This window comes from Anser anser (genome assembly GCF_964211835.1).
Source record: "Anser anser genome assembly, chromosome: 1".
NCBI lineage: Eukaryota > Metazoa > Chordata > Aves > Anseriformes > Anatidae > Anser > Anser anser.
The window spans coordinates 90,406,124-90,419,478 of record NC_139720.1 but is presented as its reverse complement, the minus strand read 5'-3'; positions in this window follow the sequence as shown (position 1 = coordinate 90,419,478).

The window sequence follows — 13,355 nt, the reverse complement described above, 5'->3', positions numbered from 1 at the left end:
AGCTATTAATTTTGTTGCTCGAAGTGTTTGATTGTCTAACACTTCCTTTGCCTTGTTTTCTGATGGAGAAGCCAGCTTCTGAGTGGGTCTGTAGTGCACAAAGAGCAGCACTTTGAAATGCCTGGTAAGAGGGTATGCCCTTGTAAGTGTACCAGGACCACCACACATCTTTAAGTGACTGAAAACTTGAACTGGAAGAAATGCAGTGGTAATGTTCGAAGGTACATGCTTGTGACCTGCAGCTGTAGTCAAAAAGCTGGCATGGTTGGCAGGGAGGAAGGTAACAATAGGAATTCACAGTGGAGGTGAGGAGAATGCAAACCTTTTTGACTGCTCTTTGCTTTTCAGTTATGTCATTGTTCTGTATTTCTCGACTGTCATACTTTTCCCTTTTATCAAGGAAACTTTGGAGGGCACAGTAGGATTGGCTGTTTTGACATAAATAAAATTAAACTGTCCTTCTTGTAAGCAATTGGTATTGATTATTTTGATTTCTCTTTATTTAAAGAAAGTGATAGGAGTGCTCTAGTGCATCCAGACCTGATCACATTATGAAGGCTAACCAGAATTCAGAGCTTTAACATACTTTATCAGATCGAGATCAGCCACATGGTGATTAGGAAGAGCTGCCACCCATAGCCATAGTTCAAGAGTCTGCAGTAGCTGAGCTGTTCTATATAGCAGTTGGCACCTATTTTTTTGTTGTTGTTTGTTTTAAATCAGCAATAGAAACAGTGTCCAAACAAAGTGCATGTGTTTTTTTTTCTTTTTGACAAAAAAATGGAAAACCAACAGGAGCTGCAAGTAATGGAGGTACCAGGATGAGTTTGTTAAACTCATATAGCATAAATTAGTTAGGCTCTACCTTTAGTTAGCTGTTGGATTTTTTCATTCACTGGTGTCCGTATAAAATCATCACATTGCTTAGCACAATTAGGCTTGATTGTTTAAACGGTCTGGATTGAAATAGCATTAATTAGCTATGTCATGCTATTACTCATTGCCCATAAACTTGCTGTTACCATTCAGATCATGCTTGAATTTACTGGCAAAGCAAAACCTGAAAAACATATCAGACCAAGTATACTTTATGGTGCTGTTTTATTTTTTCACTTATTTTTCTGAGGGAAGACATGCAGCAACTGAAGAAGTTTTGAAATGTAAAATGGGATAGGAAATGAGAGAGAATAGGGAGATAGGGCCATTTTTTTTTTTTTTGGTTATTATTACTTTTAGGAAAACTTTTGATTTTTCCTGTTTTAATAATCTTATACTAAAATTTCTACATTGACTTCCTGAGTGCACAGAGTTCGCCTTTGCCCCTTTCAGAGATCCCAATCCAGCAATTTACAGGTACGAGATTTACTTTCCTTCTCACAGATGTTTTACTTTTCCTTGCTTTTATATTATTTCTTTTTATCTCATTTAAAATGAGCACATAAACTCAGGAAACACAGTGGCTTAAATTTAGATTTAATTAGTTCATTTAGAACCAAGCAAAGCCAAGCACAGAGGAGCAAGTATGCCATGCTTATTGTGGTTCAAGTTACTTTAAGAAACAAAGCTGAACAGAAATGCCAGTGTTTATGTTCATTTACATAAGCAAGTGCCTGTTTGTATATAGTATGCATTTTTTTATTTAAATGTAAAGCCATTTCCTAGTTGTAAAAATCAGACATTATTAGATCCCTAACCTCACCTAATAGCAATAACTTTGCTCTCCCCATATTCTGAGTTGTGCTTGGATGGTGCACCAGCTTGCTTCTTTGGTGTGAACAATTACTGTCATACGGCATAAATCTGCTTCATAAAGCGACTGGTTAAGCTCCAGATTCTTAATGCTGGGCCTCTTAACATAAATAGTTTCTTAACATAACACTTTGAGAATTACCCATGTGTATCAAAAAGAAGTCTTCAGTGAAAAAATTGTTCCATCTTCCAGAGTAGTCTCTGACTGGCTTTGCTCTCCTTAAGCATATAAACTACTGTTTCATTCAGTACTAAAACTTGTACTGATCTTATATAAGAACTTCATTTAAAGTCACCTAGAACACAGGGAAAGAATGAATGTCTGTAGCTTACTGGATTGCCTTCTCTCATGCAAGATTTATAGTATATGTGTGCATGTATTAAAAATAATAATAAAAAAATTGATGGAGAGGCATAACAAATATTAACTCTGTCTTTAGGATATGAGCCTTCCGAATTTGTTGGGAAAGCTTACTTAGGTAAAACAAGTTGATATAATTAAATAATGCATTAAATTAAGCTAGAATACTTTAGTTCTTCGATGTAGACATAAAAATGCAAAGGAACACTCACAAAACATAGACATCATTTGAGAAACTTCATCAGTCTCTGTGTAGCCAAGGTGGTGAAGGCAAATGTGGTGCTTAATGCTCTATTTCCTTTTTAGGATTGTATGACATGGATTTTTTTATATAATATCCATTACTGAATTGTGTGGAAATTTCAAGCTGATTGGATGGCATGGTCCACATATCCTAGTCCCAGTTTGGGTTTCAACTTGATGATAAACTTAAACTCCACTGTCCTTCTCTAATCACAAAGGAGAACTATCGGTCTCTTGAGTAGCTGGTAGAATTAATGCTTGAAGATTCCACGATTAATGTAATCTTTATGCAGTAATTTCCACTGTTGTCCAATACCCAGGATTAATCTATTCATAGTGGCTATTAAATATTTTAAGAAATTGTAACTTAGTCAAGAGCATGAGATACACATCTAATCAGAACTTTCTGAATGTAAATCATTTATGCAATGCAGACAGACTTCCTTGTAAAAGACGTCAATAACGCTAACTAGTAAAAATTCATTTTGTCGAGCACGTAGTACTTTTAATGTGCTCAGATTTTGTTGGGTGCTCTTAGACTGTCTTTTTAATTTAGATTTCCAGACACAGTGAAACCACATCCTGGATGCAAACCATACCACAACTATATGTACTTCTGAGCCAGAAAAATTACTCTCAACCATCAAGGGCTGCATGGATATCTTTTTTTAATTGCCTTTCAATACAATCAACATCCAAGTAAGTCTTGGCAAGTGTGGTTTAGTCAATAATTTCTACTGGCATTACTAGTATGTCTTAGAAGAGAGAGAGTGAGTCACCTACCAGACATAATAACTGTATTAGGATGGATGCTATTTCTCACACTGATCTTTGTCTCTTTGCACAGCAGAAGATGAGAAGGCAGCTTGCCTGACTTTTTGACACTGTTACTTGCTCTGATTTGGCCAAATTGAGTTCCAATAAAGCCAATGGAAATATTTCACGCATCTCATATAGCCTTGGCTCATGTAAACTTTCACAAAATGTCTATTTTCGTTTTGCATTTGAGCATCAATTTCATTCAGGAATCCCAGCAAATATTGCAAAATCCCTAGCATTTACGCTGATCTATTGGGAAACCATCCATCATTTCAAATACCTACAAAACCTGTAATTAGTGTCTGGATAACAAAACCAATATGCCAGGAGAAAGTTTTCGAATACCTGGGTCAGAACAAGACTCAATCGTAAATTTGTGGTAAGGCTGAAATCCTGAATGTATATTTCCCCGTACTTTCAGTATTTGCACCTGCTGGCTTGGTATGGTTAAATTATTGCAGGCTGGCATATAAATTGACAGCTTCATCTCATTATTTTTTTTTCTGTATTTCTAGTATGTTTTTAATTAGAATTTTGAAGTCTGTTTCAAAGGGTTTTTTTTTTTAATTGTGTTTTAAAGTATAAATCAACTACAAGAAAAATGTTTGGTTTGATGAATCATAATCTGTTTTATCACACAGACCTCAATGGTGAAATATAAGATAGGATGAGGTACGCAATGGATGAGAAGCTATTTTTTCTACAGCTGATTTTCAGTAAGATGGAGATCTTCCTACCCCAAGGTTTCAGCATTAGCTAAAGAAAATTTCCTTTAAAGTAACACTTGAGTTAGAGCAGTATAAACAGTAAGGCTGCCAATTCGTTGCTCTAGACTCCTGTCAGGAATCTGAGTGAACTTGGTACTTGATTTTGACATACATGTTTATTTTATACCACAAGGTTTGCTTTTTCCAATCATACTTCTCCTCAGGGTTTATTTTGTTTTGCCAATACTAACAAAACTATTTGTGTGGTACCTGCTGGATTATTACCAAAGACATCTAGCAAGTCATTCTACACCCTAATCTTAACATATTTTTAGCTCAGATACATAAACAGTTAACTTATTCCTAAAGTAACTGCCTTTCAAATCCCAAGTCACTTAAGCATTCTCTGATTATCTGTTTACTGGATGTCACTTGTTGACTTTTATTTTCTCAACATTATTAGAGTGAAATCCTCTAACTGGACATACTAGAGGTGTTTCATCTACTGCAGTCATTCCATGTTTGTCTGGGGTTTTCATCCTTTTTGTACTGCTTTCCCTTGTTAAAATTTGCTTGAAGCCAGGGTGATTTGCTAAATGTTTCATTAGTTGCCTACACTATTTATTTTTTGGTAGTTGGCCACTAAGTTTAATATTTTTAGGACTCCTGAGGTGGACAAACAGAATATTTTTTGGCTTAATAAAATAGAAAGATTAGTTTGGTGCTTAACAACCAAGAAAATCAATGTCTATTTGCATGTTATTTCTGCTCTAGGATACTCTAAGTTTACCAGATCTCTAAAGTAATCTCATTTGGAGCTTAATATGCTTAACAGTTCATACTGTGTCTGCTTTATTTTCTGCCGGCTACTATTGATCAGTGCTGAGAATTCTACAAACCCTTGTGTATTTTGGCATTTCTCTGTCATGACTGTTATTATGCGTTGTGTTTTCCAGGGACAAATTTCACATGGGATTGGTGAATCAACATTTTCTGCCAAATTTCATGAGTGGTTGGCCAAGTTACGGTATTAATTGAAAAAACCTGCTGGCAGTTCAAGCATGCTAATATAAACAGGGGCACATTTTCTTTCCAGAAGTGTATTTTAGCCATTTAGTGACAGGACTGTAATTCCCAGCCTTAAGAAAGCTGTCATGCCGAATGGCAGGTAAGCCTTCCTTCGGGAAGAGCAGTATTCCTGTTCCAAGGGAAAAGAGATTACAGCAACTGAAGTTGCCCCCTGTCTCAAGAAGATAAGTTTTTTCATTGGTTGGTTGTTGGTTTTTTTTGTCTTTTTTTTTTCTTTGGGAGGTATCTGAGAGAAAATAAAATAGGTAGCTACCATTTTTTGTTAAGGTGGTTATTTACTAGGAAAATGAACTAGGTGAGGAGATGCATAATTTTCCATCACCAGGACTAAATACGGTTTTCTAAATCTTCAGTATCGATGTTTCTGCATCATTTGCCTAGAGAACAAGCATAGGCCTTAATTTTAAGTTTAAGTGATTTGTAAGCTCTTTGATGCCAGTGATTTGTAAGCTGTACGATGTTGGTGAGATTCACTTGAGTGGGTATAACTTCAGTGTCCCTTTAAGTTGATAAGCAGTCTTCAGCTATAAAGGCATTATTTTTCTAATGGATAAATTCTAATTTAAATTCAGTTTTGAGAACATAGAAGAACATTTATATGAGAAACTATGATCATTAGTTATGTAATAAAAGGATTTAATTGATGGTCTGCATAGGGACTGTTTTGTCTAATTACAAGGGCAAGTTTTTATCTGTTGGGATCTACTCAGTTTGCTGGGACAGATGTCAAGATGTCAATGTGCAACTGCAATGTTGTTCTCCTTTCCCCTGTAATTCTAGGGAGACAGAATTGCAGCTGGGATGATCACAGGGCTCTGTCCATGTACCTGCCTTGTTATCTTTAGCCTCCAGCCCGTGATGCTTGTGTGTTGCCACCCAGCTGAGTAGACATTCTTGCAGGCAAGAGGTCAATATTTAGAGCCAAACAACCAGGGCAGAATATTTTAATATACAGTACTGAAAAGCTATTTCTAGTTCAGAGTGGGATTCTAATTTAAAGTAGTCCTGCTGGTTTTGATGGGATGGGGAAGACACTTAAGTCCTGCTTTAACCTAGTTAATCAGTTCAGGTATCAATAAGAGGGTTCCAGCAAGGACTGAGGATAATTAGGCCATGTATTTGTGTGAGGCTTTTTTCTCTTGCTAATATCTGAGCTACATGTCTTCAATTTGTCCTGGGTAAGGATACATTTCCTGCAAGTCATGCTTCTGACTGTGGTCTAGGCATAGCTTATGACTTTTATTTCTCAAGAGAAATAGGCAAGGTTTCCTGGCATAGAAAATAGAAAAACTAATGACTGCATCTACTTTTTATCATTTTCTTCTTCATTTTGCTGCTGCTGTTCAGCAACATGTCACTATTTAGCCACATCTCTGCAAAGTATAAGCTGCTTACAAGTCAGCATACATCACACTGTATTGCAAGCACACATAGGATTTCTGGGTGGTTTTTTTTTGTTGTTGTTGTTTGTCACTGCAGGGTAATATCTGTGGATGAGATTACTTACTAGTCTGTATCTCTGCTTTCTCCTGTTTTTATTAATTGACACTAACTTTCAAGTATATCAACCTGCACAGATTTGTTTCAGATATCATTGCGTAATGAGTGTTTCTATTAACAAAAGCTACTATTTGTGAACTTCTGATCTTCCAGAAGAGAGAAGTATAGAGTTGTTATTGTAACCGTTTTATTTGATGGAAATTGATGCGAATCTTTATGGATTTTGTTAAGACGAAAGATGGCAACAACAGTTGACTTGGTTGTGTAAAATCCTTACATATAGATAAGTTTTCAAAAACTCATGAGAACTTGGTCCTTTTAAATTAGGCTGCAATTTTACAATCTGAGGAAAAAATGGCTAGGCATAAGTTGATTAAAAATGAAGAAAGGGCTATTATGGAATGTTCCCTGAATTTAAGTCTCATGATATACTCATTATATGCCACATTCACAATTTATAGCAGCTGACTTAGTGTGCTTCATTAGAGTAATGCCAGTGAGAATTTTCCACTTACTAAAAGTCTAAAAAATGCATAATAAGTTTTTAATCCATGTTAATCTAAAACATGAAGAATCAAAAGTAAAAATAAGGTTTCACTTACAATGCCATTGATCATAATAGTGATCCATGTAGCCTAGAATCCACGTCCTTCTCAAGATCTAAAGGACTGTTAAACTTAGGAAACTTCTATGCAATGTACTCCTTGCTGTGTTTCCAGTAGGAAATTCATATATGGTTCTGTTCTAAGGCTATCTAGTTAGAACATAGTCATCAGTCATGTTGTTAAAGAGTTACCAAAATCCATTTAAAAAATACCAGTAATCTCTAAAAAATAATTCTAGTACTTGAATGCATCAGTCATTAAGATAAGTTTTGCATAGTCTTGAAGAAACTTGTGCTTTATATAGGCAATATGCTTGTTTTATGCAATGCTAATAGTAAGGTTTTTTTCTGTAAAATGTGAATGAATTCAGAGGTTTGTGTTTTATTGTTGTCTCTGGTAATGACTTTTTGTTTGTTCATGGGAGCAGTGAAAGACGTCTTAAACTGAAAGTTTCTTTTTCTATTTCTATATAAATGGGGGTGATTCTGATCTCATACTTTTTACACTTCAGTGATTTCAATGCTGTTGTTGTATTTGTCATCCAAAGTCATGATCTGGCTGAGAATGAAAGGGGAGTCCTAAAGTTCAAATACTTAGTATTGCTTGAGTGTTACTTAGGGATTAGTAATATTTCAGATGAACATTTAAAATCTTTTTATTTGATTAATTAAATTTTACTAAGAGCTTCAATGAAAGCATGAGTTGATACTGAGTCCAATTATGTGACTGCATCCAGCTTTAAAGCCAAGTTTGAAATAACTTTTCCTGTTTGCAAGTTTTTGAGCAGACCAGTTCAATAAACTCACAAATGTTACTAAGTAATTATAGCTTACCATAATCACTAAATGTATATATATATGTATATATTTTTTTAAAAAAAATCCTAATATTGTCAAAAAGGAAAGTGATAAAGTGATGCACAACGGACAATATCTCAGAAAACAGTGCACTCTTGGAGAAGCTTCTGAAGTTTCTCTGCAGCTCTGACACTACAAATCTATGAATATGTAGTTGCTTAACTTAAATCTTTAAATATTATAACATGAGTGAAAGACGTGGATTCAATGTACGAGTTTGAAACGTTTTGTAAGGGCAGTGATTTAAAAGGAATGATTTTGTGTCAAAGAAAGGAATCTCTAGTCTGCAGTCTGAGTTTGATTAATGACTCTATCTTAGTATAATAACATAAATATATTGAAGGGGATAGCCACATGTGGGATTTTTGTTCCATGGGGAATATTGGTCTTAATTTTCTTCTACCATAAACTAGGTTATGATGTTGAAGTCTTGAAATTCTTAATTGTGTTTGTACAATATACTATTTATTTCCAAATTGTAATGTTACTTACTATATAGACTTTTTTTTAAAAAAAAAAAGTAATTAGATTTTTAGGGAGTGATTCAGCTACCAAATAGCACAGATCCAGTATTGTGCCCTAGAAACTCTGCACAATTACCTCTGGACATGAAGTATTGCTCCAGAATGGTGGAGGGCCTCAGCCATGCTTTTTGTCCAAATATTCATCTCTTGCACACCTTAGAGGATGTGAAATGGCATTAGATACATATCTTTAGGCAGCTGAATACCATCTTTATAAACATTTGTAACAGTTTCTATTACTTTATTGTATTTTGTAGAAACAATAATTTTTTAAGTTATAAAGCTGAATCTCTAAAGAACTTACTGAAGTGAAACATTCAATTATTTAACTCGCTCTTGCTTTGATTTTGAACAGTTTGCTGTAGGATTTTTTTTTTAATCTTTGCTAGCTCTTTGTAGTGCCTTAGATACTTCAGATAACAGAAGGTAGAAGTAGATAACCAGTTAGGCAGCTTACATTTCTGGGAATGTTAAGAGAAGCAGTAGTTCAAAAAAGGAAATTCAGTCTAGATAAATCAAGTGAAACTCCTACTCAACTGTTGTCGGATGAAATTTTTAGCCCTGTACTATGTAGGCTATGTAATGAGCATAAAAGACATAGTTTTGGGGGTTTTGTGTGTGTGTTGTTGTTGTTGTTGTTTTTCCCACATAGGAAAATGAGGATGCTTACGAAGAAGACTAACACTGAAAATGAAAACTAGGAAAATTTGAAAAGGTGATATGTGGAAAAGATCAAATAGAACACTCTGGTCCTATGAAGAAGCAAGTACAATAAACATATTTGAACATTTGAGTGACTTCTATCAATGTGCAGTTGAGCTGACGGGAATAATCACATAAGTCTGCCACAGAAGGCCAGGTGTATGCACTTTGCCTTGGCAGTGATTGAGAAGATACAGAGGTGGACCTAATGGCTGTTAGTAGCTTATGGTACCAGCTATATGAAAACAGAGAGGCAAGTTAGGTTGGTCAAAAATGCCTCAGGGAGTCAAGGAGCAAGTTTATTGTAGACAGTAGAGACAGAACCGCACAGCTATGTGAGCAACAACTATCTTAAAGGAGCTGCAAACGTAAGCTGAGACTTCAGAATAATGTTTTCTGTTGCCTGGTGTTATAAGGAAAGTGTGGAAAACCTGGCTCAAGTGCAACCAACGTGGTCTATCAATTCTGCAGTGGCTTTCAAAAGAAGGGACCAGCAGCTGCTAGAGTGCAAGGAATCCTCTTGATGCAGCATCATCATCTTGCTGGAAGAGAATCCAACCTTTGTTACTCTGGCAGCCTGCCGTTGTGCCCAAGAGCGATGGCAGGGTTGACCTGCTGCTTCAGACACGCTTGTGCAAATGGAACTACCCTGTCAGCATTTCAGAGGCTCCAAAGGTTTTCTGTCAATAATGGACTGTTGCAAAGCACAGTTATTACACACACTCCCAGTGGTTCTGCTCCAAGTAGTTCAGAAGGCAATAGCCTCGTTGATTCCTCCTGCAGTTTGGGTGCAGTACCTCTATCCCTCTTTTGGCTGACTTGCATATGATATGGAGAAAAAACAAGACAGTTTCCCTTGGAGAGATGTTGTAAAGTTCAGCATCTACAATATGTTACAAAGGCAAGCTTATCTGATGAGAGAATTTTGCCCTGTCATTTTTAGTTTTTGAAGCACTCTACAAGCCTTACACGAGGTGATTTCCCCATCCCTTCATCCCCTCTTTAATACCAGAAAAGACTGCATGCCTCTTGCCATATTGTAAGTGATGTAATATGTCCTACTGGGACAAGAACTAAAATGCAAAGGGAAGAAACGGTCCCATGAGGAAAACCAGTGTTTTATTATAGGAAGTAGAAAATCAAGAACTGGTTCTCCAGTGTAATAAAGAGAATGATGATAAAAGAAAGATACATCAGCAGAGACTTCAAAGGCTGTCACATTATTTTTCTTAAAATTGTGGACACAAATTTCCATAGCTAAAACATAAAGTAGTAAGGGCAGAGAAAGCAAAAATGTGTGTACATATAACTGCTGTCTTTAATCTTTTATGTGGAGAACACAATAGGGAGAAAAAATTGTCAAAAGATTTTTGTTGACTATTACTGACAGAAGCTGTAGCAGAGAAAGCTAATAAACTTAAGATGCAAATAGTGACTCTCATGAATCAGCCCAGTCTTCTGTTTGTCAGTGGAGGAGAAATACAGTAGGGTATACATAGGAAATCAATGCAACTGCCACATTTTAAATACTCAGAGCTTCTAAAGGTCAGACCAGGCTGGCTATTCTGTATTCACTCACTTCTGTTACAGCCTCCTTCTCCCTCTGCTGAGTTGGTCCTAAAAAAAAAAAAAGAGAAAAAAAAGAAAACCCTTAAGCTTATGGTTTCTGTCCCGCCTTCAGCTCTTGGACTCTGATGAGGGTGGAAAGGCCTTGCAGAGAGATCTGGACAGATTGGAGAGCTGGGCGATCACCAACCACATGAAATTTAACAAAGGCAAGTGCCAGGTACTGCACCTGGGACAGGGCAACCCTGGCTATACGTACAGACTGGACGATGAGACGCTGGGGAGCAGCCCTGCAGAGAGGGATCTGGGGGTTGTGGTTGACAGCAAGCTGAATATGAGCCAGCAGTGCGCCCTGACAGCCAGGAGGGCCAACCGTATCCTGGGATGCATCAAGCACGGCATTGCTAGTCGGTCGAGGGAGGTGATTGTCCCGCTCTACTCTGAGCTGGTCTGGTGTCACCTCAAGTACTGCATGCAGTTCTGGGCACCACAGTACAAAAAGGATGTTAAACTGTTGGAGAGTGTCCAGAGGAGGGTGACAAAGATGGTGAAGGGCCTAGAGGGGAAGACATATGAGGAGCGGCTGAGGTCACTGGGCCTGTTCAGCCTGGAGAAGAAGAGGCTGAGGGGGGACCTCATCGCAGTCTACAACTTCCTCGCGAAGCGGAGTGGAGAGGCAGGTGACCTATTCACTGTAAACACCAGTGACAGGACCCGCAGGAATGGTGTTAAGCTGATGCGGGGGAAGTTTAGGCTGGACATCAGGAATAGGTTCTTCACCGAGAGGGTGGTCGCACACTGGAACGGGCTCCCCAGTGAAGTAGTCACTGCACCAAGCCTGTCTGAATTTAAGAAGAGATTGGACTGTGCACTTAGTCACATGGTCTAAACTTTGGGCAGACCTGTGCAGTGCCAGGAGTTGGACTCAATGATCCTTATGGGTCCCTTCCAACTCAGGATATTCTATGATTCTATGATTCTTCCAATGCTGCTACTCATGGCAGCTCAATAATTTCATCAGAAATACATCATGCTGTCACTCTTTTTTTTTTTTTCATGTTATCTACTACTCAAAGGATTTCTGGATTTATTTTTTTTATTTGTTTTTTTTTTTTACAGTATCTGCCAGTGCAACTGTGCATCCCATGCATAGGGGATGCATGGTTATGCAGACATGCATGCTTAGTACTATGGCTATATAAGTAATAGAGAATTGAAACATTGAGAGGTTTCTTCCACTAAATTAGCGGTTGGATTTAAGCAGTGCTCAGAACTACAGGTTCAACCTAGCAACTCTGCTTAACTTCTGAGGGTAGTGTTTGTTTGTTTCAGGCCAGGATTAGGTACCTGGTGAAAGAAGGATTGATAGTAACTTAATGTTTGTACAAGGGTGTCCTTGGCAAGCATGAAAGGAGAAATCTTTTTGGGGCAAGGTTTTTCAGATAAGAAAACTGTGCTGCATTAGAAAAGAGCATAAAAAATGTGGTGTTAAGTTCCAGTTGGTATATAACTTATTTCATAAAGCAGAATCATGGAAACGTTGGCTGGAAGGGACCTATAAAGGTTCAACCATATGCTCAAAGCAGGACTGGCACTAACAGTAGATTAACTAAGCTGTGGCTTTGTCTAGTCATCGAAGAATGGACATTCTGACATCTCTCTGAATAGAAAAATGCAACAAAAAGTGCCCCATAAATCAAACTGAAACCAGGTGATTAGTTTCTCCTGATTAGTCATTTTGTGCAAGCCTGAAAGAAGGCATACAATTAAAAGTGAGAATTTGGGTATTTTGTTTTAATTTTCATAGATGCATGGAGACCCGTAATATGTTGATGAAGAAATGCTTTCTTTTTGATACAGCCACATTTCTCACTTGTCTGAGTGATTTATGCATAGCAGTAGAAAGCATTGTCAATAAGCCATAGGTACAACTTGGATGAGCAGCTAAAACTTTAGTAGAGAACAATTGCTTATACATTAAACTCCCATTTGTCAAAATGGGCTATATTCTTATATTGCTTTTGGATCACACAGAGTAGAAGCCAATATATAGAAGAGAAATGTGGTTGTTTCCTCAGCAAATATGACTTTACTAGTACCTTTCATCTGGAAAACAGTGTGATTTGAAGTATTACAGGATGTGAGGATGTGCAGTGATCCATGTTGCAGGCATAGTTGGATCACTTTCTTCTGCAGTAGTGATAGTTACCTGGGTGGATGAGTGTGTGCCTCTAGCACGACACGGAGATTTTAATGATCTATTTTGATGGGGAAAAAGCAAAATATGTTGTTTTTCCCTTGCCTGGTGGAAAATATATGCATTATCTGGGTATCTCTACAGAAACTCTGGACTTCCTTGAATATTTAGAAGGAAAAAAAAGGGGATGGGGTGGGCGCTGTAAAATGGGGATATGTATTCTGTAGTGTCACATAGCAAATATTTTTCAATCATATGATTACTTTTCTCTTTTGACCTGAAATTCTGGTCCTACTTGCTTTTTCTGAATGCTTTTTTCTGAATGTGAAATTTTGATTGCACAACAAGATAGTTATTTAAGTGACTGTTAATAGTTTTTCTACATAACTCGCTATGGGTTTTAAGAGCTACATGGATGATGATTACTAATTTCATA